Source organism: Rhinatrema bivittatum, chromosome 2 (assembly GCF_901001135.1).
Source record: "Rhinatrema bivittatum chromosome 2, aRhiBiv1.1, whole genome shotgun sequence".
NCBI classification, from domain to species: domain Eukaryota; kingdom Metazoa; phylum Chordata; class Amphibia; order Gymnophiona; family Rhinatrematidae; genus Rhinatrema; species Rhinatrema bivittatum.
Genome location: NC_042616.1, coordinates 715,091,746 through 715,118,404, shown reverse-complemented (window position 1 = coordinate 715,118,404; position 26,659 = coordinate 715,091,746). Strand labels below are relative to the sequence as shown.

The 26,659-nt window shown below is 41.6% G+C and overlaps 1 protein-coding gene across 2 annotated transcripts in view; it reads right to left on the bottom strand.

The window, feature by feature from the left end:
• The window catches only part of ERICH5 (glutamate rich 5), a 47,432-nt gene that overhangs the window by 15,029 nt on the left and 5,744 nt on the right, over positions 1-26,659 (bottom strand). The gene's annotated exons all lie outside the window — the stretch shown is intronic.

The window sequence follows — 26,659 nt, the reverse complement described above, 5'->3', positions numbered from 1 at the left end:
CAACGAATCTAACAGATCAAATATCAGTGAACTTATTGAATACCTGGCAAATGACAATATCATAAAGATTTTAGCTCTAGTGGTTATAATCTGCAGCCTCTCGCCACGCAATGGGCCGCAGGCTGTTATCAGCTTACAGAGCTTAATTTTGTATAATCATTTACTGTCATTTGTCCACCCACCAAATACCTTAATTGAAAAACTTTATTAATATTATCTTAAAATGCAAATTTAAACTGAACGAAACGTTCTTTAGATATTAAATTCAACAACTTGAATACTTAGCCAAAAAATTTTTTCATCGAGCAGCTACAGTGCTTTGCTGTTCAATTTGAATATCCCAACATGTTTCGACTGAAATATCAGTCTTCTTCAGGGGAATTGTAATGTCTCGAAACTGGCCAATATATTCCTTATATCCCGGACCCAATTTAAAGGTCTCTCTAAGGAATCTGAAATGGCGCCTCAGCGTCCTAGGACGCTGAGGCGCCATTTCAGATTCCTTAGAGAGACCTTTAAATTGGGTCCGGGATATAAGGAATATATTGGCCAGTTTCGAGACATTACAATTCCCCTGAAGAAGACTGATATTTCAGTCGAAACATGTTGGGATATTCAAATTGAACAGCAAAGCACTGTAGCTGCTCGATGAAAAAATTTTTTGGCTAAGTATTCAAGTTGTTGAATTTAATATCTAAAGAACCTTTCGTTCAGTTTAAATTTGCATTTTAAGATAATATTAATAAAGTTTTTCAATTAAGGTATTTGGTGGGTGGACAAATGACAGTAAATGATTATACAAAATTAAGCTCTGTAAGCTGATAACAGCCTGCGGCCCATTGCGTGGCGAGAGGCTGCAGATTATAACCACTAGAGCTAAAATCTTTATGATATTGTCATTTGCCAGGTATTCAATAAGTTCACTGATATTTGATCTGTTAGATTCGTTGAGTGAGTTGATTCTCCTCTCTCCTTTATTTTGTGATTAATTCAGGAGAGGTAGCTGCTTCATACTATTTGATTATTTATCTGCCGACCTAACTAAAACATCTCCCCCCCAAATATCAGACAAAGACTCCAAAGCCAAATGCAACGACCTTGCTCACTTCTTAAACGACAAAAATCACAAACCTAATGGGGAATTTTCCCTCAACCAACACGAACAATATCGTCCTCCCAAAAAACACAAACGCTTTTCTGGACACATTTGAAACCATCTCCTCTACAGAAATTGAAGCAATCAAAAAAAAAAAATAAACCCTGCAACACACCCAGCCAATGCTATCCCTATAAAATCCCTAAAAACCATACCAAAACATACTAGCCAAACTCCTATCTGAAATCAACACATCCCTAACACATGGAAATGTCCCAGTCGCAATAAAACAAGCCATATTCAAACCCATCTTAAAGAAACCCAATTTGAACTCTGCAGAACCAACTAGCTTCAGACAAAGATCCATTCTCCCCTTTTTAGCTAAACTCCTTGAGAAAGTAGTAAATCTTTAACTAACCGAACACTTAGAGAAACATTCTATACCCATCACAATTCGGTTTTCACAAATTCTTCAGCACTGAAACTCTACTAATCTCCCTAACCGACACACTCCTAGAAGGAATAGACAATGGCCAATCCTACATTCTAGCAATGCTAGATATCTCAGCAGTCTTTGACACCAATCAATCACAAAATTCTTAGACAGACTTACCAAAATTAGCATAACAGGCCCTATATACTGGTTCGAATCTTATCTAGAAGATAGACATTACAAAGCCAAAATAGGAAATAGTGAACCTGTACCTATCAAAACTAACCCGAGGCATGCCCCAAGGCTCCTTGCTATCATCTACACGCTGCCCATATGCAAACTCCTATCTGACCTAGGACTCACACACACTTCATCTATGCAGATGACATTTAATTCTAATCCCTATCACTGAATCCATTCCCAAATCTCTCCAACTCTGGGAAACTCATCTCACCGCTATCAATCAACTACTGACCCAATTGAATCTGGCCCTGAATACCTCCAAACCCGAACTCCTAATATCATCTCACAATTTAAAGGAAAAGATCCTTACCGAACTCGAATCCTATCATCCTAAATACCCGATCACACATGATGTAAGAGACCTAAGCGCTATCTTAGATAGTGAACTAAACCTAAAAAAATTCATAAACACAACAATGAAAGACTGCTACTATAAACCTCATGTACTAAAAAAATTAAGACCCCTCCTTCATCTAAATGATTTCTGAACTGTCCTCCAGGCAATAATCTTCTCTAAGATAGATTACTGCAACACCTTACTAGGTCTCCCTGCAACAACCCTCAAATCCCTCCAAATGCTTCAAAATGACACCGCCAGAATCCTCACTACCACACGAAGAAATGATCATATCACACCCATTCTAAAAGACCTACACTGGCTCCCAATCCACTTCAGAATTCTCTTTAAGAATCTTACAATAATATACAAGACCCTTCCCAATCAAAATGTACACTGGCTTAGACTCCCTCTACTTCTAAACCCCTAAAAGACCCACCATATCCGCCAACAACAGAACCATGCACATATCCTCACCTAAACTAACTCACTTCAACTCCACCAGGGAACGAGCACTATCACTTGCACTAACCCTTCTATCTGGAACTCCATGCCCCCTGAATTTAGACTTGAACCTAGCACACAGAATTTTAAAAAGAAATTGAAAACCTGGCTATTCATAACTCCCTCCCATTCACCAAGTATCTTGATATATAAACTCATGGACAAAGTTTCTCTCCTGTTTCACCTATGTTCTTTACACTATGTTATAAAAATGCAATTTAACTGTTTAAACTCACTCTGCTCACTCTTAGCCTCCCCCAACTGTTGGCATCTTATCCACCCTGGATTTGTGACGTTCCCTTATAATGTTGAGATGTAATTTCTTATTCCTTTACTTTCACAACGTTTATCTATCTGTTCCTTGTAAACTGATGTGATGTGCAAACAAATGCCGATATAAAAAAAAGCTATAAATAAATACATTTTTGCTGGATGCAGGGCAAAGTAGCACTTCTGCCAACTGCAGACCCCACCTTGACTGGCAGCAAGGCAAACAGCACCCAGTTCTGTCCCCTCAGGCAGGGAGGGTTCCCTCCTGAACTGGGAGTAGGTAAAAAAAACCAAAAACAAAAACACCCAAAAAACCCAAAACGAGCTCTCAAAAAAAATCCTCAAAACTCTCCTGGTTTATTTCACTGGTGCAGACCAGGGGGGGGGGGGGGGGGTGTTACTGGGATCCACACAGAATAGCAAAAATCTACCTCCAACCACACCTCTCTCGTACTCAACCCAGCTTATTAAGGTGGAGTTCAGCCACTCCCAAAATAAGGGGAAATGGCCAACCAACTGGGGAGGATCTAAAAATGCAAGAACTCTCCCAGCAGCTGGAAAAGGCAAACATATCTTAAAAAAAAAAAAAAAAAGTGAAGCCTTCCTTATTCTCATAGGATTTACGATGCAGAGTCCGCATTATTTTAGCAGCCCTCCCCTGTATTGCCTCTATGCAAATCCCTTTGTGGACTTCATCCTCCTTAACTGGACACCATATTCTAGATGAGGTCTCACCAATGACATGCACAGCAGCATTCTGTCTCCCTTTTCCTGCTGGTTATACCTCTTAACTATGTATGTATCCTTGCATTCCTGTACCCTGCTTTGTCACACTGTTTGGCAACCTTGAAATTATCAGCTATGATTCTTCATATCTGAGACTCATTTGCACCTCACTCCTGTCCTGTAGTCTACCTTCAGGTTAGTGCGCACTAACAAAAATAGCAAAAATTAACAAAAAATAACAAAAATAAACATTTTTTTGTTAGTGTGTGCTAACGGGAGTTAACGTGCACTAACCCGAAAAACGATTTTTATGAAAATTCAGAGGGAAAGTGATAGTTTCTTTTTTTACCTGATATATTAACGAATTTAGAAATATTGTACGATATTTCGTTAGACATATATCTTCTTAGACTGGACCAGACGTCTCAACCATCTTGCAGACGAAAGATGGTTGAGACGTCTGGTCCCGTCTAAGAAGATATATGACTCTCGCTAGTATTGATTCTACATGCCCCTGAGGAAGCTTACCCAGCGAAACACCGGCCAGGGCAATGCTATTAATTGAAAAAGAGTCATTGTTGTTCATAACGGAGGACTGTTTTAACAAAAAGAAAAAAGAAACAAGAAACATTAATTTGTTGCATTAAAAAAAATGATGAAGGTGGATAATTGATAAGCCCGGTTAGTGTCTATTTAAAAGAGACATATAACGTCAAGGCTTGCTGACACCTTCATAGGCTATTATTTATATTGACAAATTGGGTTCCACATTTTTGGTTATTTGATTGTGTGTTGTGGTTAACCATTGACTCTCCTTGTGTGAGTAATATTTCAATTACCCCAATATTGACTGGGTAAATGTAACATCAGGACTTGTTAGAGACAAAGTTCCTGGATGTAATAAATGATTGCTTCATGTAGCAATTGGTTCAGGAACCAACAAGAGAAGGAGCTATTTTAGATTTAATTCTTAGTGGAATGCAAGATTTGGTGAGAGAAGTAACGGTGGTGGGGCCACTTGGCAACAGTGATCATAACATGATCAAATTTAAACTAATAACTGGAAGGGGGACAATAAGTAAATCTGCAGTTCTAACACTAAATTTTAAAAAGGGAAACTTTGATAAAATGAGGAAAATAGAAAAAAAAAAACTGAAAGGTGCAGCTGCAAAGGTTAAGGTGTTCAACAGGCTTGGACATAGTTTAAAAATACAATCCTAGAGGCGCAGTCCATATGTATTCCACACATTAAGAAAGGTGGAAGGAAGGCAAAAAACGATTACCATCATGGTTAAAAGGTGAGGTAAAAAAAGGCTATTTTAGCCAAAAAAAACCTTCAAAAATTGGAGGAAGGATCCATCTGAAGAAAATAGGATAAAACATAAGCATTGTCAAGTTAAGTGTAAAACATTGATAAGACAGGCGAAGAGATAATTTGAAATGAAGTTTGCCATAGAGGCAAACACTCATAAGAAAAGCTTTTTTAAATATATCCAAAGCAAGAAACTTGTGAGGGAGTCGGTTGGACCATTAGATGACAGAAGGGTTAAAGGGGCTCTTAGGGAAGATAAGGCCATTGCAGAAAGACTAAATGAATTCTTTGCCTCAGTGTTTACTAATGAGGATGTTGGGGAGATACCAGTTCCGGAGATGGTTTTCAGGGGTGATGAGTCAGTGAACCTGGAAGATGTAGTAGGCCAGATTGAGAAACTAAAGAGTAGCAAATCACCTGGACCAGATGGTATGCATCCTAGAGTATTGAAGGAACTAAAAAATGAAATTTCTGATCTATTAGTTAAAATTTGTAACCTATCATTAAAATCATCCATTGTACCTGAAGACTGGAGGGTGGCCAATGTAACCCCAATATATAAAAAAGGCGCCAGGGGCAATCCGGGTAACTATAGACTAGTGAGCCTGACTTCAGTGCCGGGAAAAAAATAGTGGAAACTATTCTCAAGATCAAATTCGTAGAGCATATAGAAAGACATGATTTAATGGAACACAGTCAACACAGATTTACCCAAGGGAAGTCTTGCCTAACAAATTTGCTTCATTTTTTTGAAGGGGTTAATAAACATGTGGATAAAGGTGAACCGGTAGATGTAGTGTATTTGGATTTTCAGAAGGCGTTTGACAAAGTCCCTCATGAGAGGCTTCTACGAAAACTAAAAAAAGTCATGGGATAGGAGGCGATGTCCTTTCGAGGATTAGAAACTGGTTAAAAGACAGGAAACAGAGTAGGATTAAATGGTCAGTTTTCTCAGTGGAAAAGGGTAAACAGTGGAGTGCCTCAGGGATCTGTACTTGGACTCGTGCTTTTCTATATATATGATTTGGAAAGGAATACGACGAGTGAGGCTTCCAAATTTGCGGATGATACAAAATTATTCAGAGTAGTTAAACCACAAGTAGACTGTGATACATTACAGGAGGACCTTGCAAGACTGGAAGATTGGGCATCCAAATGGCAGATGAAATTTAATATGGACAAGTGCAAGATGTTGCATATAGGGAAAAATAACCCTTGCTGTAGTTACACGTTGTTAGGTTCCATATTAGGAGCTACCGCCCAGGAAAAAGATCTAGGCATCATAGTGGATAATACTTTAAAAATTCGGCTCAGTGTGCTGCAGCAGTCAAAAAAGCAAATAGAATGTTAAGAATTATTAGGAAGGGAATGGTTAATAGAATGGAAAATGTCATAATGCCTCTATAATCGCTCCATGGTGAGACCGCACCTTGAATACTGTATACAATTCTGGTCGCCGCATCTCAAAAAAAGAAAGATATGGTTGCATTGGAGAAGGTACAGAGAAGGGCAACCAAAATGATAAAGGCGATGGAACAGCTCCCCTATGAGGAAAGGCTGAAGAGGTTAGGGCTGTTCATCTTGGAGAAGAGACAGCTGAGGTGGGATATGATAGAGGTCTTTAAGATCATGAGAGGTCTTGAACGAGTAGATGTGACTGTTATTTACATTTTCGAATAATAGAAGAAGGACTAGGGGGCAATCCATGAAGTTAGCAAGTAGCACATTTAAGACTAATTGGAGAAAATTCTTTTTCACTCAACGCACAATAAAGTTCTGGAATTTGGTGCCAGAGGATGTGGTTAGTGCAGTTAGTGTAGCTGGGTTCTAAAAAGGTTTGGATAAGTTCTTGGAAGAGAAGTCCATTAATGGCTATTAATCAATTTTACTTAGGGAATAGCCACTGCTATTAATTGCATTAGTAGCATGGGATCTTCTTAGTGTTTGGGTAACTGCCAGGTTCTTGTGGCCTGGTTTGGCCTCTGTTGGAAACAGGATGCTGGGCTTGATGGACCCTTGGTCTGACCCAGCATGGCTATTTCTTATATTTGTGTTTACATATGGTTTCTGTTTTCTTTGTAAAAATTATCTGTAGAATGGTTGTTTTGGATGTAACCCAAGTTTTCTTATTTTCTTTTTTCATCAAAAAATATATTAAGAAATTTAATAAAGATTAAATTTAAAAAAAAACAAAACAACCTGGTAATCAGTTCTGAAAATCCACATTGCTTCATATGCAAGAAACATTTTATCATAAATCACTGAACTATACCATGAACTAAAAAAAGTAAAGGTTTGTATCATGTGTCCTCTATCCCAGGCAGTATATTACCCTCATGATTTTCTAATATATCTAAATAAATGAGAAGGAAATTGTTTGCACTAACCATAAACTTTGATGCCATGTATCGTCTTCTGCTGGCAGAGCTTGAGCTCCCTGCCGGTCTGTTGTTCCCGGGGTGCATCTTACTGCAAAGCTCAGCGTGGCGCAGGTCAAACATCAGCTGTTTGAACCGCATGCGCTATGGAGGCCCCTCCAATTCAAATAGCTCCCTGCCGGTCTGCTGTTCCCAGGGTGCCGCCAACCTTCGCAGTAAGATGCACCCGGCGGGACCCCGGGAACAGCAGACCGGCAGGGAGCTCAAGCTGTGCCGGCAGAAGACGATACATGGAATCAAAGTTTATGGTTAGTGCAAACCATTTCCTTCTCATTTATTTAGATATATTAGAAAGTCATGAGGGTAATATACTATATATATTATGATAAAATGTTTCATGCATTTGACCTGCGCCACCGTACTGATTGGGCTGAGTTGGGAGGAGGAGGGGGATGGCGTGCGACAGGGAGAGACGCTCCATAAGATGCACAGACATTTCCCCCCCACTTTTTGTGGAAAAAAAGTGCGTCTTATGGAGCGAAAAATATGGTAAATACTTCCAAGCAATAAATGCACAGGAGGCAGGTCTCTCAATGGAAAAAGAAAAGGCTCTGGAATGAGGGAGTCATAGGATAAGGGTGAAAGGCAGTAGACTCAGGAGTAATTATCTAAGGATATATTTCTTTAGAGAGAAGATGGCGTTTGCATGGAACGGCCTCCCAGTGGAGGTGTAGAGGCAGAGATAGTATCAGAATTCAAGGAAGCATGGAACAAGCACAGAGAATATCTGGAGGGAGAGGAAGAGATATTGTCTTATTTGCCATATTCTGTGTTTCTATTATGGGCCTCGTCTTTGGCGGTACAGGAAAACAAAAACTGAAGAAGGGCAAACACAGGATAACGTCAAGAAAGGCAATAAGCACAAAAGAATTTAAGCTGCTACTGGCAGGGTTGCTTGCAGTTTTAAAACTAGATACAATCTAATTCTCATGTGTCCATTTCTGATCACCTGACGAGCACAATACATCATTATTAATTATAATAATCTTACAGCTAGTCCTAACTGTCTCCCTTTGTTCTCTAAATACTTTTCGGGAACTTTCAGCCACCCCCATGGCTTCTAAATAATTAGAGATATGCTTTTTTTCCTTACTATCACCTCTTCCTCTCTCCTGGCAATTTTTCTCTTAGATTACATTCCTGGATATCTTACCTTCTACAGGTTTACATCCAACATAGCTTCTCACACCACATTTTAGCAGTACTTCCCTTGTCTTTAGAAACATATCAAGGCCATAGCCTAGCTACATGCAAGAAATGTTGCTTTCTTTCTGCTCAGCCAGCAGGACAGAATAAAAATTGGAACTTTCCTCCCGCTTATGTTAAAATGGCCTAGAAACTACTTTTCCTAGGCAAGGGGGGGTATGGCAAAACAGAACTTGTTCTATATACCTTGCTGGGACTCCAGACCACTAATTGCCTATCCTACTGTGCTCTCCTCCTTCCTTTCTGCTGCTCTCCGTTTCTCACTTATGTACAACTCAATCTCAGCAACAGATAAAGAGGCCAATTTTCAAAGGGTTTTTGCTACTAACTTTGTGAAAAAGGATCCTAAATTGTCTCTTTTGAACATTTACCAGGGCCAAGTCCCTAAACGTAGGCGCCTAGTTTTACAAGGAGCCTATATTTAGCATCCTAAAAACTGAATGGCTACAGGGGCAGAGTTAGGGCAGGGAAACAAAACTAGATCAACAATGATTTTCAGAGTTAGGCACCTAATTTAGGAGCTTAAATCTAGGCAAATGAATAGCAAGCATAAAATGTAAAAGTCTAAGTTTATGCTGAAGCTTAAGATTCCAAGTTTAGCTAAAAATAGGCACCTAACTTAGGAGCTCAGCTTCTTTTGAATATTGGCCTTAAAGTGTTCAACCAGGGATTGTGTATGTACTGAGAGCTTCTCCCAAAGAATCACTCTGCAGGCCTGCACAAGAACTATGGCTATAGTACAACCCTGAACCGAATATCTGGGTGGTGAGGATCTCCTGCACTGTTCCATTCACAGTCAGACTAAAAAACCATGCTCTTAGCTCCTCCTAAATAGTTGACTTATTCAACCATTTGATAATAATACCGTAGCTGTGATCTCCAATTTGTGGGTGACACTAAAACGTATCGACTCTGACAAGTTCATACTGTGAAGCAGGAGTCTTGTGAACGCAAAATAAAATCAACTAAACTTCCCTACACATAAGAATATTTTGGCTTTTGAGGAACCCTACAAGTTACCACACTAAAGGTCAGGTGGGTTAGATCAGTGTGACCCAATCTTTTCAAGCCCCAGGTGCACACCTAACTTTAATAAAAATGTGTGGCACACACCAACCTCCGCAGAGCAGACATGGAGGGGATTCATAGGGGCAAAAGAAGAGCTAGGGAAGCACTGAAAGCACCACCAGTCTCTCTTTCAAAATTTTAAAGCAAAGGGAGGGAGATGGCAGAGACGCTCACTAACCTGTCACAATGGACCAGCTCCCTCTATATACAAGTGCGGAAGAATGGAGTTGTCTGTGTGGGACGGGCAGCTGGCTTGGTTAGTTGTCTTGGCTGCTGCATATGGCAGCCAGAGCTGCTGCTTACAGGGCAGTCACATCCAGTGCTCAGTGCATGCTCTCCCTGTCTCACTCAGCCTGGGGATAAGACAGAGGCTGGAAGGACTCAAAGAAAAGGGACTCAGGAAGGGAAAAGATGAGGAGGTACGGTGGGTGCCCTGCATGCTGCCCATTAATTACCACACTCTGGGACTCAACCTGTATCTAGGAAGAAGAGGCAGGCATGATTACATACAGTCTCAGAAAGGAGCTCCTAAAAGTTTAAAAGCCACCCACTGCAGATGACTCTTGTTGCTGTCAGGTGCTGGTCTGGATCTGAGCATCAGGCAGTGGTGACTTTTCCATGGCACATTGGATGGGAAACACTGGTTTAGCTTCAATATCTGAAAGGGGAACTTCTGCATAAATGAGAATTAAGTTTATTTTTACATACTGTTGCTTTTCTTTCCATATCTGGCCCTCAAAGGATTTCATAAATGCCCTTCTTTTCGCCTTTAACCCTTTCCTGTATCCCTTCTCTGGAGTCATCTTCATTTGATTACCATCTACAGAGGCAAATGACTTAAAATAACTGGAATTTAAAGAGGAAACTTTAAAAACAGCTGGCAGCAGAAAGGAATAGGTAGAAAGCAGGATGGCATATTTTCTTTGGTTGCCCAATGTCCATAATTACAGATGTTGTTCTGAATGCTAAAGATTATTACTGTTCAGTTCACGTGTCAAAATATTGTTTGGTATTTATGTTAATATTGAGCAATTTTTGTATACATTTTTTCCTTCAGATTCATTCACCTCAAAGACAAACTATTAGATGTGCCACTCTAAAAAGATAACCATTCATGGGATAAATAGAGAATACATTACAGCTTGCCACTAGACAAAGGCTTTATTCGGAGGATTTACATAACTGGTGAAGTAGCAAACAGAAACGATAAACCCAAGCCATCTACCAGGTATACCTTTGTCACATAAATGGCATCTCCTAATATTATTGCTGTCCAAGCTGCTTTAGTTGACTCTCCTGATCTGCCATATTTTTAATTATTTATTTAGCTTCACTTGTATTCTGCAGTTTCTACAATAAACATTCATAATCATAAATCAAACAAAACAAAAAAGCAATTTTTTCTAAAAACCTTCACATCTGAAATGCCACAGGTAAGGCGTTCCAAAGTTATGGAGGCACAGGAGTTTGTGTCTGCTGCAATTTACAGGACTGTACTGATGGCAAATATAGCAAATTTTTCTCTTGAGAATGAAGCACCCTAGCTGGCACATCTCTCTGAATACTATCAACTAGAGATGTGCTTCAGGTAAAAATTTTGTGTCGGGGCCCCCCCCCCTCCCCCCACGAGAATTTCGTTTTTCCCATGGTTCATGGGTTTTTTTTTTTGTTTTCGTTTTCATTTCGGGGGCCCCAATTTTTGGGTTAGTGCGCGCCAACTCAAAAATGATTTTTTTCCCGAAATTTTGGAAAAAATGCAATAGTTTTGTTATGACCTTCACAGTTATGGGCCTGAATCAGGAAGTCTTTTCTCCCATTTTTTTTGACCATAGGAAATAACAGTCATGAATCAGACCCCATCTTGTACAACTGCTACGTGTAAATTGCCAAACGGGCCCGTCATTTTCTATCTTTTATAATAAAAAAAACTTAACACCTGAATATTCAGTGGGATAAGTCCCCTGCTGAATATAGGTTATGGTTAAAGTTTCTTTATATGCCGCCCTCACAACCAAACATAAAATAAGCATCACTAGCCTTAGGTTTACTGAGTTATCACCCTAACATCCAATCAATCCCATCTCATGACAACAAGTCAGAACCAAGCAGCACAATAAAAGAAGAGAAATATCCAGTGTCTCTGGCATGGCTAGTCAAGAGCAAAATAAAACGTATCAACAGTAGGCTTTGCTTAAAAAGTAAGGTTTTTAGTAATTTCTTAAACACTTTCAAGCAGGCCACAGATCTCAGCCCATCTGGTAAACTATTCCAGAGGTCTGTTCCTGCAACTGAAAATGCAGTCTTCCGAATTTAATGTAGATGAACCTTCTTAGGAGAAGGTAAATCATAGAGCACGCTTCGTGATGAACGCAAAGATCTAGATAAACTCAGCTAAACCTATCTGGGTAATTTTCAATCTAATTAATTCATTTTTTAATGCAAGAGTAACTAAAAAAAAAAAAAAAAAACACACGACAAAAAACTAAAAACATCTTCCAGGGCAGCTGACACAATCCCTCAGCCCTCCACACCCAAAATAAATAAAAATCATATTGGCGGCTAGCGCCTATCCCCGCCAACCCCTCCCAAAGAATTAAAATAAGTTATGGGCCTTAGCCTCCCCCTCCCTCCGTATCAGAAATCTTATGCAGGCTCTGGGCCCCCTCCTGACACCCAACCCAGCCAGAAACCTCCAAAATCCCCAGGGCCATAGAAGTGTGGTATATTGGTATCGCTCCTGACAGCATCCAGTCTTGCTCAGACAGTAATGTTGGTAGCATACGCGACCAAGGTTGCTGTAAGAGCAATGCTGGACGCTGCCAGGAGTGGTACAAATATATAAATCGCACTTCCAGAAGCCTTGGAGGGTTTTAGGGATTTGCAGAAGGAGCGGGAGGATGGGATGGGGGTTAGGAGAGGACCTGCAGCTTGCATGGGGTTTTTTCATATCAGGGGGGGGGGGGGGGGGGAAGGATTCTTGGGCTGCTATGGCCCGCAACTTCTTTTAAATTCTTTTGGGGGTGTTGGAGGATCAGGAACTATACCCAGATACGATTTTTACTTATTTGGTGGGAGGGGGGGGGGGGGGGGGGAAATAGTGCCTTTTCTGAATATAGCCGCTAAAAGTTCAAATTATCCGGAGATCTCTGAGGCAGTCCTAAACATATCTGCAAGATGTTTTGTTGTATGTTTTTATGTTGTTCATTATATGCTTTATCTGGATTGTGTATGTTCTTATGTTATCCACACTGAACAACGGTATTGGAGGTTGTATACTCTAAGCCCCTTAAATAAATAACAAATGCTAAACATCGCCATTGTAGGGCTAACTTGTCCGGACAAGCCTGGCCCGCCCCAAACATCCCTAAGTCAGCTTGGTAAATTTTCTCTGGCTAATCGCTTAGCCAAATAACTTGGGGGTGTTCAGACTGGAGGGAAATTTGAACCCCTGGGGAGGTTCAACTTAGCTGGCTAGACCCCCTCTGACTTTGAACCTCTAAGTTTAAAAGAGAGATATTGGAAAGAAAATCTAAACTGCCACACTCGATGACAAAAAAAATACTGGTCACTCAAAAGGGGACCGTAACCGACACAAACACTGCTCTCGGCCTTTTTGGCAACATTATCCCATTGTTTCTACTAATGTCCTCTCTAGAAATCCTTATTTGTCACATGCATGTACTTAGATACATAAGCTTATAAAATGCAATGAAACTGTGGGAGCTTTCAGAATATCTGACAGCATCCCCATCACCACCCCTTCCATTTGCTGCTAAACATCTGGGAAGCGACAAACCCTACAAATCAAAGCGCCTGTTCACCAAAATGAAAAGTTTTATCCTAGAACTGAGTTTTCACAGCCATCTTGGAAAGCCAACTTCCAGCGTGAAGAAAGAAAGCATATCTTTGTTCGTTTTTTGGGTCGATTCATACTTTTTCCGGTACAACAAACTTGTGGGGCTCATGGAAGTGACCAATTCCTTTCCAATTTAAACTTCTGCTTTGAAGGCCCTGACATGCTGCTCTGAGCCATCCTCATGTTACAAGATCTCAGGGATGTTTTGAGGTTTTTGTCATCTTGCTATTTTTTATTTATTTATTTTAATTACTACTACAGTTTTCAGGGGCTTATGATTATGCCAAGGTGGTTATTTTTCTGGTACAGAATAATCTGTACACATACGATTGCACCTTTTAGCCCTGTATACATACGATTCCATTTTCAACGTGTGACTTTTTGCTGCAGGAGTTCACTAGCCACACAAACTCTTCTGCCTCCCCTTCAGAATGGTTATCACCCCAATCAAAGCTTTTATATGGTATGGAGGAGAGCTGTGGGATTTGCAATACAGGATGTACCACATAAGAGTGAAGATTATTCACACCCTTACAGAAAGCTGCAGAAGAAAATGTCTGTTCTGTTAGGCACGGTCACATTACCCATCAAGTTGATATCAGACTTGTCTGTTGTCTGCTATTGCTGGATGGGAGATCTGGAAGGAGTTCAGGGTGAAGTACTAGGAGGGTCTCAATGAACTGAACTGGGTAAACTGGTGATTTCAATTACATGTGCATTTTTTTAAATGCATGTGTATAAATCAGGATTTTATGCAAACGTTCTAATTTTTTTCCATGTGTACAACATATACATGTATGTTTATAAAATAAGTAGAAAAAGAATGCACTTTTAATGCATTTGCTGATAGTCGCATATAATGAAACATACATACATTTGTAGGGAGGTGGACATGTGCTTATTTAATAATCTGCATGGACCAGATATGCATGCTGATTATAAAATCCTATAATAGATCCCCTCATGCCTATATATGCACGTACATGGGGCTGCACAGAGTTGTTTGAGAGTTATTCACATAAAAAGAAGATGCAAATTTCTGTAGGTATGTTTCCCCTATGCAATTTTCAATGGGAAAATGCATGCATACTGCAACTATACAAGTTATTTTAAAAATGGACCCCCTTAATAGACTGCAGTAGAAACAAACAGGAATGTTATTTCAACTTTTACATTATATTCTTCTGGCATGGTGGAAACAACTCCATTTTCTGAGGTATAAATAGAGAATATAAATAGCTGCCCATTAGATACAGATTTCATTCACATATGTGAGGGGAAGAATTTCTATAACGGAGGAATGATGAAATCATGCACTAGTTATGGCAACCCTTTACCTCAGGAGAAAACAGCAAGAATATAACCTCTCTCTAATTGGCAACCACTGCTGTATGGACGCTAACATATTTAAATCAAATGCTACTCAGAGAGGATTTAAATTCACTCAGAATGCAGTAGCTTCCAGTTGTTTCCACGTGTTTGCAAATGCCAGGCTATCTTTATGATGTACATAATTTAAGTACAAAAATAGCAAACGTTGGTTAAAATATATCAACTAAAAATATAAAAAACAAACAGTCATATAATACATAAAATGCACATCAATAAAATAGAACAGTAAAACTAATCAGATTAAAAAGTAATAAAAAAAAAGAAAGAAAACATTAAATTAGGCTGAGACAAAAATATGGCAAAATCGAAATTTCATGTGTGCTCAACTAAATGTCTGCTAAAATAACCAAATTTTTAGTTTCTTCTTAAATGTCTGAAAATTACACTCAAACCTTAAATCAGATGGTAAAGAGTTCCATAATTTAGGGCCTGCTAAAGACAAGGCTTTCTCTCTCTCACACTATTTAAATGTGCTAATCTAGGAGATGGTATTAAAAGTAAACCTGAGTTAGCAGAATGCAAATTCTGTTGTAGTATATGAAAATGAAGTGCTGCGCTGAACCATTCAACATTGTCATTAAATAGCGTTTTGTGGATCAAAGATAAAACTTTAAATTGAGTTCTGTAAGTGATCGGTAGCCATTGCAAGTCTTTTAAAATGGGTATAATATGATCATATTTCTTAGTACTGGTTAAAACTCTCACAGCTGCATTTTGGAGCAGTTGGAGGGGGCCTAATAGTAGATAGTGGAAGGCCCAGCAAAAGAATATTACAATAGACCACTTTTGAGAACATCAAAGGTTGTAGAACTGTTCTAAAATCATTGGGGTATGGTTTTAGTTTCTTTAGGACTTGAAGCTTAAAAAAAAAAACCAAACGAGTTCTGGAGACCTGAATATAAAGTTTTCTTCTTACCTGGTCTCATCGCTTACCGCTTGCGCATCGAACGGTCTCCAGCTGCGGGGGGAGAGGGTTTTACCTTCAGCACCGCGCTCGGATGTGCACCCGCTGCCTTTAAGCCACTCTGGGGACTAAGTCCACGCCGGGACCAAGGCACACCTCTGAGGGATATTGGAGATCACCTCAGGAATTCGACTGGGGGAGGGACCCTTAGGTTTCACCTCAGGAGAGCGGGGCTCGATCTTCTTGAAGGTAGATTCTCTCTCTCTTCTTTGTTGTAATTACTAACACTATGCTATTGTGTGGGATAGTGTCCGCATCTGCTGTGGAGACTGAGAAATAGAGAAGAGCTAAGCTTGCTGCACGAGTATATGTAGAGTGACGTCAGCTCTGAAATCAGGAGAGCACAATACCCATTGGTCCTGAGTCCATCTGGCTACACGCTAGGAAATGAACCTCTAAGTTTAGTTTACTATCTAAAATAACCCCTAAATCCCTTACTCTTAACTATAGCGTACCTAGGTTGCATATTGTTAATATCCGCTGTCCTCTTATCAAGCTTATTGCAAATAAATCAACTAAAAATGGAAATTTTGTTTAAGGACAAGTTCATATGGGCTAGAAACTAGGGGTGTGCATTCGTTTGCCGTATTGGCAATCCGTAACACATATGTACCTATTCGTTGTATTTGTGGGGTCACGAAACATATGGCGAACCACCACAAATACAACATATCTAATGAATAAACCCCTCCACAGACTTGCCATAAGTCCCTGGTGGTGCAGCGGGGGTCCTGGAGCCATATCCTGCACTCGGGCCATTGGTCGGCCCCAGTAGTCCCTGTGAGACAGTGAGGGCAAAGGCTATAGGCGCCATTTTGAATACCGGCAGCAGGAAATCGCACCACGACTCCCACTGGACCACCAGGGACTTTTGGTAAGTCTTGGGTGGGGGGGGGGGGGGTTGTAGTTAATTAAATTTAAAGGGTTGGGATGGGGGTTTTTTTGGGAAACGAATACATACATAACTAATGAACGGATCGGGGTTCCCTGAGAACAGATGCAACAGATTTGGTTCCCCACGAATACAAATACCGAATGGGACGAATCCGTCCCTGCTGCACATCCCTTCTAGAAACTGTTGAATAGAGGCAAGGTATATTTCCCACAATTTTAGAGAATTGTCAAGAGAGCCAGAAATTGGAAGCACAATTTGGATGTCATCTGCATATATGTAGTAAGTTAATCCTAAACTTAAGAGCAATTTACTTAAAGGCAACATACAGATGTTAAAAAAGTGTTGCGGATAGAGAGGACCCTTGAGGTACACCAGCAGAGAGTGACATTGGTTCAGATTCGATTTGTAGAAGTTGTGGATCTTGGTTGTGGTTTTGGAGGGATTTGTAGTGAAGGTGTGTCTGGGAGGCATGCAGAGTGTGGATATTTGTGAGAGCTGTATGTGGGGTGTGTGGAAGAGTGTTGTGTGGTAAGAGGGATGAATATAGTGCTATGTGGGTATAGAAGTGAATGGGGAGTAGGACAGGTCAAAGAATGTGTGGGTGGCAGGTGAGTGGAGTTGTATGGTAAGTTGGGGGTGGGTGTGTGGCTGTGAGAAGTGGGGATGTGGGTGGATGTAGGAGTGTATGATTATGGGTTAATGTAGGGGTATGAATGTAGGAGAGTTGTGGGGAGGGAGTTGTGTGACTTTGAAAGTGTGGGGGAACTAGCTTTGAATATGCCTTTTGATGACATATTTCACCAGCTGCTTCAGTTATGTTTCCCTGTCTCCTCCTCTGTCTGCCTGTGCTGCTGTGGGTCATGGGGAAGGGAATTGCTTTTGGCACGGAAGCCAACATTCTAACACATGGATAGGCAACTCCGGTCCTCAAGTACCATAACCAGGCCTGGTTTTCAGGATATCCACAAATGAATATGCATGACATGTTTGCATACAATTGATGCAGTGCTCGCAAATATGTCTCATGCATGTTCATTATGGATATCTTGAAAACCATACTGGTTACGTGTTCCTCCAGAAGAGGGTTGGGAAATACCGGCCTATAGACAGACTGACAGATCCCTTTTATATAATTATATCCAATATTCTGTGTATGTTGGAAAACATAAAAAGATAATGGTTTCTAGAATTTAACAGTTCTATTAATGCTTTTTTGAACCTCCACCTATGGTATAAATATGCATCTAGTGTGTACAGTGTATAGGGGATAAAGTGCATCTGACATGGAGTTTAAATAAAATCTAAATGACTTTACAGGTTTGACCTATCATAAATGTTTCCCACAGTATAAAAACAGAAAAAATAAAATTGACAGCAAACCAAAATGTCTCTAGCACTGAGACAAAAGTGCTTCCTCACCACATACAGAGGTCCCAACAAAACACAGCACTGTGAGGGCCAGTAATGCAATCTCAAAACTGTACTTTGCTTTAGGACTGTTCAAAACTCTTACATTTGCAAGGCACAGATGGCACATGCACTGTAAAACAAATTGTCTGTCTGTCTCCTGCACAAAAGTACCGAGTTATGTAAAAGCATTCCACAGTCTCTGAACAAAAGTTTTAATTATGGCTTTGGTGTACTGAGAGAAGAGGGTCCCACAAGAACATAAGTAGTTGCCATACTGGGTCCAACCGAGAGTCCATCAAGCCTAGCATCCTGTTTCAAACAGTGGCCAATCCAGGTTTCAAGTATCTGGCAAGTAACCAAACATTAAATAGATCTCATATATGTGTTAGCCTTGTCAAGATGATATTTAAAGATATAAACTTTCAGGAAGTTACCCGAGGTCTCTTCCTCAGGTAACTTCCCATCTTGGTGGTCCCAGAAGCTTGCAGGTTTTAATATTAATTAGCATTAGAAAGGTCTCATTCTCCACCTCTCTTACTGGTTTTCTTTTAAACTAATTGAGCTAGCACGATATTCCCTTTCTACTTGATAAAATACTATACCAGAAGGGAAGCAATTTTTCCAGTTGACTGGGAACACTGGCCGTAACGTGCAATAAACTGCATTAGCTATTGTGAGCCCATGACAGTGCGGTAGTAATATTGTTACTACTTTGCAATTTATTCTAAATAAAAATAAAATCCCATTCTACACACCTCTTTCTCTGGAGCTGAATTTTTACAATGCATCACAGCAACACCACACAACCAAACTGAAGTCTCCAGATGGATCTGCCCCAAGGTTCCAGAGATAGGATGAAAGAGGCAAGAGATTCACGAGTTCAGCCTTCTTTTACATTGTACTACAGGGGAGAGAAACCCCACTGTGCCTACTGTAGCCAATTCAAAGGCACAAAGAAAACAATTCTTTTCTGACCCAACATATGATGATCATCTCTAGATCTCCACTTTTTCCCCTTATAGTCTGACTACATCCTCAAACACTAAACCCATTTTCCTCCAAAGAGTTGTCTAATTTTCTTTTGAAATGTTTTAGTGTTACAGCCATGACCTGGCTTTATTATTGATAAAACGCTCCGGGTTGCCACCATTCTCCGACTGCAACGTTCTAGGCTTCAAGCAGACCATCAACTTCCCAACACACAAAGCGGGTCATACCCTTGACCTAATTTTTACCAATTCCCAGATTCAGGTAGACATCCCAACTGGCACATCCATCCCCTGGTCTCATTAAAACCTCCTGCTCCTTAAAGAAACACCCCAGTTTCCCCAACTCAGGCAACATCATACACTACAGAAAAACATGTAAAAAAGATGATCTCATCTTGGCATTCTCCAACACACTAGACAACCTAGATCTTTCAAATGCAGATGCTGCCCTATCATGGCACAACAAGATCTACCCTTTACAATCAAGATATTTAAAACCCACAGGATAACAAAATAAAAAAACCCTTGGTACACGCAAGAACTAAAAGACTTGAAACACAACCTTAGAAAAATAGAAAAGGCTTGGCGCAAAGATCCGACCCCCACTCTCCTGGCACGATTCAAATCCTCTCTACACTGCTACAGAGAAAGGTTAAACAATGTCAAAAGGGATTTCTATTCTTCTAGAATACACCAATTTCAATACGATCTGCGAGCACTCTGACTATGTTGCCTCGCTAACCAGATCAGCACCCCCAGATATTCCGGAAGAAGTAGCCAAAACCAAATGTGAAGAACTCGCTACTTACTTCCAAGACAAAATCAAACTGCTTACCCGATTCCTCCCCACCTCTTCACCAATCCAAACCTTACAAGAAGTCTACCCGGCGTTCCCAAAAAATCTCCCCAAAGGCCTTAACTCCTTAGAATACACCACTGCGCTTGAAATTGAATCATTTATTAAGAAAGCCAGACCTTCCTCCCACCTCTCAGACACAATCCCTACAAAACACCTCCTCTCTATCCCTAATTTAGTCGCCCAACCCATAGCCAACATTATAAATGCCTCCACCACTCCAGGCCTTGTACCCAACCCCCTCAAACAAGCTATTGTCAAGCCAATACTGAAGCTCGACCCGTCTAATTACCGCCCTATCTCAAACCTTCCGTTCATCTCAAAAAACAATCAATAAGCAACTCACAGAATACCTTGATGACCATCAATTCCTTGCTCCCTCACAGTATGGATTCCGGAAACTCCATAGCACGGAAACCCTCCTCCTTTCCCTGTCAGACCAACTTATTAAAGGCCTTGATAATGGACAAGTGCATATCCTAGTCTTCTTAGGCATATCCTCAGCTTTTGACACCATCAGCCACAACATCCTCCTGCAACGACTGAATGAAATTGGAACAACAGGTGTTGCCCCACAGCTGGTTTAATTCCTCCCTCAGTAATCGAAACTTCAAAGTCAAAATCGGAAATCATGAGTCCAAAGCAATACCCCTCGACCAAAGAGTCCCACAAGGTTCCTCCTTGTCTTCCATTCTCTTCAACATTTACATCCTACTACTCTGTCACCTCCTATCCAACCTCAAGCTTCCCCACTATATTTATGCAAATGATGTGCAGATACTTATTCCAATATCTGACACACTTCCTAAAGCCATGGACATCTGGAAATACACACTACTTTCAATCAATAAGCTCCTAACCAACATTCACCTTGCCCTTAACACGGCAAAAACTGAAATCATGCTTATTTCACATCAAAGTCACCGCTACACCCTTCCCCTGCTTCACTCCCTATCACCACCAATCTCTCTCAACAGGTACGAGATCTAGGGGTCATCCTTGATAATCAAATTAACCTCAAGAAATTCATTAACACAACATTGAAAGAGTGTTTCTATAAATTGCACACCCTTAAAACCTTTACTCTACCCTCCTGATTTTTGTACAGTACTTCAAACTACAATATTTTCCAAAATAGATTACTGTAATTCACTCCTTCTAGGTTTACCCAAAAACTCCATCCACCCACTCCAAATATTACAAAACACAGTTGCCCGGATCCTTACTAACACATGCAGAAATGAACACAACACCCATACTAAAAGAATTACACTGGCTCCCAATTGCATCCAGAATCCAATATAAGACACTCTCTGTCATACATAAGGCTCTTCATAATCCTGAGATGAATTGGTTCAATTACTCACAGAAACTCCACGAGTCAACTAAACCAACCAGAAACCAATACCTCGCCACCATCCATACACCCTACCCCAAAAACACTAACCTTGCCTCCACAAGAGCACGCGTGCTCTCCATAGCCGGCCCCGCCTTATGGAACAAAATGCCAGTAGATCTACACCAGGAGGACTGCCAAAAATGCTCAAGCAAAAAGTAAAGATGTGGCTGTTCACACAAGCATACATCTAACACTACCAGTCTAGCCACATTACACCTTGTGCCCCCCCCCCCCCCCGTTCCTACCTCCATCAGATGTCTACTTTCTACTTTTACTTTCTCTATTTCTCTACATATCCTTGATACTTGTTCAATTTTCCCATACATTTCCTAGATCCTATTTCCTTGATACATGTTCAACTTTCCCAAATTCCTCAGTATAATGCAAGCAACCTTACAAGTACTTGATAACCTTCCCCTAATATACTTGAAGAATCTTTGTATACATGAAGCAATCTTGTTACTAATTTTTGTGCTGTGTATATAGCTCCCCCCTCATGCATTCATATTTCCATCTTTAATTAATCCTCCCAACTGAAGGTTTCCCTGTACCCTTATATTTGCATATATAGTTAACTTGAACCTTCATATATCCTTTTATAGTTAATCACCGTCATATACATTGTTCATGGCATTGCATATATTTGTTCTCCTGTTTCTTGTCAAACGCATCTTAAGCGTAGTTTATTGTTTACTGTTAACCAATGTGATATCATTGATGAATGTCGGTATATAAAACAAGTTTGCTTACCATAAATGTTGTTTCCGTAGATAGCAGGATGAATTAGCCATGCTGTCAGGGATCTGTCCATCAGGTCCGGGAGGCGGAGCTTGATAAAGCAGAGGTTGATTTTTGTATCCTCTGCGCCTGTGTGTGTGTTCCCGCGCAGGCAGATCTACTCTCCTCAGTCTGTGATTAAGCAGTTGAAGTGTTTGAAGTACTGTGATTGCCAGGGTGGCGGGCGGGTCAGCATGGCTAATTCATCCTGCTATCTACGGAAACAACGTTTACGGTAAGCAAACTTGTTTTTTCCCGTCGATAGCAGGGCTGAATTAGCCATGCTGTCATGGGAGTCACAAGCTCCCCATTCTATGATCGGAGTGGCAATCACTTATTATGCTCTGCTGCAGATTGTAGGACCGTGCGACCTAAACTAGCATCTGCTGACGTCTGCTGATCTAGACAATAATGTGTAGTGAAGGTATGTAAGGAAGTCCAAGTAGCTGCCTTACAAATGTCTACTGGTTGAATGTTTCTGAGATGAGCCCAAGACGTCGCTAGGGCACGAACTTGGTGAGCTTTTGGCTTACATGAGAGAACCTCATTCCTTTTGTCATAGCAGAACTGAATACATTGGACTATCCAGCTGGAAATAGTTAGTTTGGAGACTGATTGTCCAGGTGCTTTAGGATCGAAAGATAGAAAGAGTTGTGATGGGCATGTCGAAGAAGACGTCCTATTTCTGTAATAAGCGAGTGCCCTCTTACAGTCCAGGGTGTGAAGCAAAGCTTCCCTTGGCGTTGTATGTGGTTTTGGAAAAAACGTAGGAAGTTCTATACTCTGATTAAGGTGAAAGGCAGAAACAACCTTCGGTAAAAATGAAGGGTGAGTTCGAAGAACCACCTTTTGGTGAAAGAACTGTAAGTAAGGTTCATAGTGTACTAGGGCTTGCAACTCACTAACTCTTCTAGCTGATGTGACTGCTACGAGGACTACCACCTTCCAGGTAAGGAATTTTAAGTGTGCTGATTCCATAGGTTCAAACTGAGGAAGCATGAGTTGTTCCAATACTATATTAATATTCCACGGAACCGGTGGTTTGGTCGTGGGGGGTCTGATATGTAGTAGACCTTTGAGGAAACGGGCAAGCAAAGGGTGAGTTGCTATAGAGCCTTGCTTATATGGCTTGTGGTAGGCCGCGATGGCACTGAGATGGACTCTAATCGAAGTCGTGGCTAGGCCTGTTTCAAATAAGGAATGAAGGTAGTCTAGCAACCGTTGAGGCGAACAGCCAATAGGTGATACCTGTTGGGCTATACACCATGTGGTATACCTTTTCCATTTATATTGGTAATTGCGTCAGGTAGAGGGTTTCCTAGATTCCATTAGGATACGCTGAGCCTGAAAGGAGACGTTCTGTTCCGTTAGCACCCACCTGTCAATCTCCACGCCGTCAAGTGTAGGGACGAATGCAGTGGGTGTAACAGCGTTCCCTGGTCCTGCAATAGCAGATCTGGGCGTTGTGGTAGTCGTATCGGTGTGTCGCTGGAGAGGTGCAGTAGGTAACTGTACCAGGGCTGTCTCGGCCAGGCTGGAGCAATGAGGATCATCTGAGCCTTGTCCAGTATGCATTTTTGAATTGTTCTGGTGATCAAGGGAATGGGCGGAAATGCATATAGCAGTCCCGACGTCCATGGAATGAGGAAGGCATCCTGTACCAGCCGGAACTGGCTTGGACGAATGGAACAGAACTTTGGAAGCTGTGCATTGAGTTCCGTTGCAAATAAGTCTATCTGTGGCGTGCCCCATTTGGCAAAAATGCTGAGCACTACTTCCCTGTTGAGGGACCATTCGTGTGGGTGGAAGATTCTGCTCAATCTGTCCGCTCTCGTGTTTGCTATACCTGGCAGGTATGTGGCCTGGAGATGTATGCAGTGCTGGTGCGCAAATTGGAAGATGAGTAATGCTTCCTTGCAGAGGGTCCAGGAGCCTGAGCCTCCTTGTTTGTTTATATAGAAAATCGCAACCTGATTGTCTGTGTAGACCATGACTCTTCGGCCTTTCAGAAATTGCTGAAAAGCCTGAAGAGCATTGCGAATCGCTCGAAGCTCCAGTAAATTTATCTGCATCGTTCGTTCCGTTGGTGACCAAAGACCTTGTGTCTCGTGGACCTCTAGATGTGCCCCCCAACCTTTCCGAGAGGCGTCTGTTGTTAGAACAGAATCGTGCATTGGTTGTCTGAATAGAGCTCCCTTCACTAATGTGGACGGGAGGAGCCACCAGGTTACATCCCTCTTCATTTCTGCGGTGAGGGCAATTGCCTGTGTGAGTGGTTGGGAGTGTTGACGCCATTGTCGTTTGAGTCCCCACTGTAGCCGTCTCATGTGTAACTTGGTGTTCGGCACTAAGAAATTGGCGGCTGCCATGTGGCCAAGAAGAACTAGGATTTGTCTGGCCGACGAGGCTGGTCTCGGTAAGAGGTCGTGCAGAAGCTTCTGCATTTGCACTTGGCGGTCCTGTGGCAGATATGCCCTGGATTGGGTGGTATCCAGATACGCTCCTATGAATTGTAGTTGTTGTGTCGGCGTTAGGTGAGACTTCTTGAAATTTACCACTAACCCCAGTTGATGCAAACAATGAAGTATTTGATTGAGATGGCAGAGAAGGCGGTCCTGTGATGGCGCTACTACTAGCCAGTCATCTAGATAAGGGAAAATTGTCATATCCCGTTGTCGGAGATGAGCCACCACCACTACCATGCACTTGGTGAACACTCTGGGTGCCGCTGATAACCCGAAGGGAAGTACCCTGTATTGGTAGTGCTGCTGCTTGTAAGTGAAGCAAAGGTACTGCCAAGAAGAAGGATGGATTGGAATGTGAGTATATGCATCCTTCAGGTCGATGGAACACATCCAATCGTTGGGTTGCAGTAAGGGTAGGATTGATTTCAGGGATACCATCTGGTACCTCATTTGTTGAGGTCCCTGAGATCCAGAATGGGTCGGAGGCCCTCCGGTTTCTTGGGAATTAGGAAATATGGGGAATAGAATCCTCGATTGTAGCTGCTCGAGGGTAATCGCACTATTGCCTTCTGTTGGCAAAGGTGTAATATCTCCGTTTGGAGTTGTGGATGGTCCCGGGACGGCCTGAGGGCTAGGACATGTGGAAGATGTGGTTTGAACTGAAATTGAAGATGATAACCTTGATTTACAATGTCCAATACCCATTGATCCGATGTTATTTGATCCCAAAGCGCAACACGGGCTTGGATTCTTCCCGGCGAAGGGGTGAGTGATGGTGGCTGCAGGCTCAAAAAGACTGAGTGGCTTTAGGAGCAGCTGACTGCTGTTGCGGTTGTTGGCGCTGTGCGCGTGGCCTGCCTCTGCGGGGCAGATTAGATTGTTGCTGTTGATGCTGCTGCCTCTGATAAGGCTGATACGCCTGGTAGGTTTGAGATCGGTATCCTGAATATTGATGGAAAGGTCTTCTGCCGTACGCGGATCTACGTTGGTAAGGATAAGCCCGTTTCAACGGCTGATAATGTGTCAGAGTGAAGGGATTGAACCGCCAACGCCTCATCTTTAAGTTTACCGACTGTTTCCTGTAACTTCGCTCCAAATAGGTGATCACCAGCACAGGGAAGGTTGGCTAGCTTCCCATGCACATCCTCTCTGATGGAGCTGGATCGAAACCATGCCGTCCTACGAGCTGCTATGGCTGTCGCGGAAGCTCTTGAGGAGGTCTCCATACCTTCGTAGACTGATCGGAGCAGGTGTCTGGAACATTCCTCCATATCATGTAGGGTTTGAGGTGTCTGAGCGCCTACAGTCGAAAGGAATCCTTTAGTTGCCTGGATGCAGTCATACAAATATTGCACCATATAAAACTGGTGGTGCATAATGCGTGTGGTAAGCATCGAGTTTTGGTATATTTTCCTTCCTACTTCATCCAGATACCTATTGTCCTTACTTGGCGGATAGGTAGTATGGATTTTTGGCTTCTTAAACCACTGCATAGCGGACTCGACCACTACTGATTCATGTGGTAGTTGTTGCATAGTATATGGAGCTTCTTTTTTGATCCTAAACTTAATATCGGATTTCCTGGATACCGGTTGTATAGTTTGAGGAGTTTCCCACGACTTCAATAGTAGTCGATGGAGTAGGTCATGAGGCGGGAGTGTGGTTGGTTCTCCCGGCACATCGAAAATTTTCAGAAGCCCCAACGTCTCAGCTCTGGGGTCAGGATCTTTTTGAATTTGCAGGTGAAGGATCTTTCCAATCTTTTCCAAAAACTTCAGATAGGAGAGATCTTCCGGAGGTGAATATGGCTCCTGTTGACCTTCTGGAGGGTCGGAGGGAAAACCTGTTGATGACGTAGGGGAATCAGAAAAAGAGTCGTCAGGCTCATGTGATACCGAAACTGCTGGAGAAATCGAGATAGCTCGTTCTGCGAGGGGAGATTGTTTGTCACTAATGTCCTCGAAAGGGTCCGAAGATCCCTGATCTTGCGTGGGGCGTGCGTTATCCTTGTCTATGATAAATG